Source organism: Pieris brassicae, unplaced genomic scaffold, assembly GCF_905147105.1.
Source record: "Pieris brassicae unplaced genomic scaffold, ilPieBrab1.1, whole genome shotgun sequence".
NCBI lineage: Eukaryota > Metazoa > Arthropoda > Insecta > Lepidoptera > Pieridae > Pieris > Pieris brassicae.
Genome location: NW_025575906.1, coordinates 31709 through 34584, shown reverse-complemented (window position 1 = coordinate 34584; position 2876 = coordinate 31709). Strand labels below are relative to the sequence as shown.

At 48.9% G+C, this 2876-nt stretch overlaps 2 non-coding genes across 2 annotated transcripts; both read left to right on the top strand.

Moving 5' to 3' along the window:
- Positions 1-361: 361 nt before the first annotated feature.
- LOC123719178 lies at positions 362-2270 on the top strand. Its single transcript, XR_006755246.1, has one exon. It is a non-coding gene; the product is annotated as a small subunit ribosomal RNA (ribosomal RNA).
- Positions 2271-2622: 352 nt separating this feature from the next.
- Positions 2623-2780, top strand: LOC123719182. Its single transcript, XR_006755250.1, has one exon. It is a non-coding gene; the product is annotated as a 5.8S ribosomal RNA (ribosomal RNA).
- The last annotated feature ends 96 nt before the right edge of the window (positions 2781-2876 follow it).

Below are 2876 nucleotides of genomic sequence, written 5' to 3'. Positions count from 1 at the left end.
ATAACGTATTGAATAAAAATTGAGAAGTTGCGTTTAGATGAATGTTCAATTTTCAAATTGTCACAACATCGATTCCCGCCCGCGGGGTCGTGTTCGTTGCAGTTTTATGTCCCTCACAGTGGTCGAGCATCGTTGTACATCACCTCGTTGCGAGATCGTGACGGGACGGCCGCTCGTAGACCGGTCAAAGTTAGTCTATCGATATGAAGCGCGAACGTCGCGTCGCGTGCAAATTCGACGCGTTACGTTCACGCGTGTCGAGAAGGCGCGCGCGCAAGCGCGCGCCCCTCGACGCCGCCGAGCCAGCGGCTCGCCGAAGCCGCGTGACCGCGGTGTAGGCCGTGTCGTTTGCGTAAGCAGCTCCCTGGTTGATCCTGCCAGTAGTTATATGCTTGTCTCAAAGATTAAGCCATGCATGTCTCAGTGCAAGCCGTATTAAGGCGATACCGCGAATGGGCTCAATATATCAGTTTTGGTTCCTTAGATCTTACTCAGTTACTTGGATAACTGTGGTAATTCTAGAGCTAATACATGCAATCAGAACTCTGACCAGTGATGGGATGAGTGCTTTTTATTAGATCAAAACCAATCGGCGGAGGGCCATGCGTCCCGAAGTCGTTAATTTTGATGAATCTGGATAACTTTTGCCGATCGCACGGTCCAGTACCGGCGACGCATCTTTCAAATGTCTGCCTTATCAACTTTCGATGGTAGTTTCTGCGACTACCATGGTTGTCACGGGTAACGGGGAATCAGGGTTCGATTCCGGAGAGGGAGCCTGAGAAACGGCTACCACATCCAAGGAAGGCAGCAGGCGCGCAAATTACCCACTCCCGGCACGGGAGGTAGTGACGAAAAATAACGATACGGGACTCTTACGAGGCCTCGTAATCGGAATGAGTACACTTTAAATATTTTAACGAGGAACAATTGGAGGGCAAGTCTGGTGCCAGCAGGCCGCGGTAATTCCAGCTCCAATAGCGTATACTAAAATTGTTGCGGTTAAAAAGCTCGTAGTTGCATTTGTGCGCCGCGCTGTCGGTGCACCGCATCCGCGGTGATACTGACACGTCTGCGGAGCATATCGTCGGTGAGCCGGCGGTAAAACGCCGGTTCAATATCAAAATCCTATCGCGGTGCTCTTCGGTGAGTGTCGAGGTGGGCCGACAATTTTACTTTGAACAAATTAGAGTGCTCAAAGCGGGCTCAAAATGCCGCTTGAATATTTCGTGCATGGAATAATAGAATATGATCTCGGTCTATTTTGTTGGTTTTCAGAACTCCGAGGTAATGATTAATAGGGATAACTGGGGGCATTCGTATTGCGACGTTAGAGGTGAAATTCTTGGATCGTCGCAAGACGAACATCAGCGAAAGCATTTGCCAAAGGTGTTTTCATCAATCAAGAACGAAAGTTAGAGGTTCGAAGGCGATTAGATACCGCCCTAGTTCTAACCGTAAATATGTCATCTAGCGATCCGCCGACGTTACTACAATGGCTCGGCGGGCAGCTTCCGGGAAACCAAAGATTTTGGACTCCGGGGGGAGTATGGTTGGCAAAGCTGAAACTTAAAGGAATTGACGGAAGGGCACCACAGGAGTGGAGCCTGCGGCTTAATTTGACTCACACGGGAAATCTCACCAGGCCCGGACACCGGAAGGATTGACAGATTAACAGCTCTTTCTTGATCGGTGGGTGGTGGTGCATGGCCGTTCTTAGTTGGTGGAGCGATTTTGTCTGGTTAATTCCGGTAACGAACGAGACTCTAGCCTGCTAAATAGGCGTCGTCATTCAAGGTGTGCGCGACTCTCGGGGAGCGCAACTCACTGGCGACGTATTAAAATTCTTCTTAGAGGGACCGGCGGCTTCGAGCCGCACGAGATTGAGCAATAACAGGTCTGTGATGCCCTTAGATGGTCCTGGGCCGCACGCGCGCTACACTGAAGGAATCAACATGTTCTCCCTGGCCTAGAGGCCCGGGCAACCCGTTGAAACTCCTTCGTGCTGGGGATTGGGGTTTGCAATTATCCCCCATAAACGAGGAATTCCTAGTAAGCGCGAGTCATAAGCTCGCGTTGATTACGTCCCTGCCCTTTGTACACACCGCCCGTCGCTACTACCGATTGAATGATTTAGTGAGGTCTTCGGACCGACACGCGGTGGCCTCACGGCCGTCGGCGTTGCTGGGAAGTTGACCAAACTTGATCATTTAGAGGGAAGTAAAAGTCGTAACAAGGTTTCCGTAGGGGAACCTGCGGAAGGATCATTAACGTTGGTTTTTTCTTTTTGTTTTGTTGTTGTCAAAGACTCGCAAAAAAAGAAAAAAATACAAAAACACGTGAATGATACGAATCAAAATCGAATCCGAGACGGTTGACTCTCTCTCGTCGATTCGCGACGTGTGCGTTGCGACACGCTTTGATTAGCGTTCGCTATCGCCTATTGATACTTTGAAATAATATTTTATAATTTTTGTGTACAACCACGCAAATAAAAGAGATTTTCTTTCTTTTCATTTGTCGTACACGTTAATGATAAGTATTATTTTCAAATTTTTTTGTTTAATTTTTTCGCACCTTTTATATTTTCTCATACAAAAACACACACAAAAACAAAACGATTACCCTGAACGGTGGATCACTTGGCTCGCGGGTCGATGAAGAACGCAGTTAACTGCGCGTCATAGTGTGAACTGCAGGGACACATTTGAACATCGACATTTCGAACGCACATTGCGGTCCGTGGAGAAATATCCAGGACCACTCCTGTCTGAGGGGCCGCTGCATAAAAACAAAAAGCCACACTGTTCGCGTGACGAGCGGCGATCGCTGCGACTCCGGTCGTAGCGCCGCATCTCTGTCGCGCGTGCAATTGA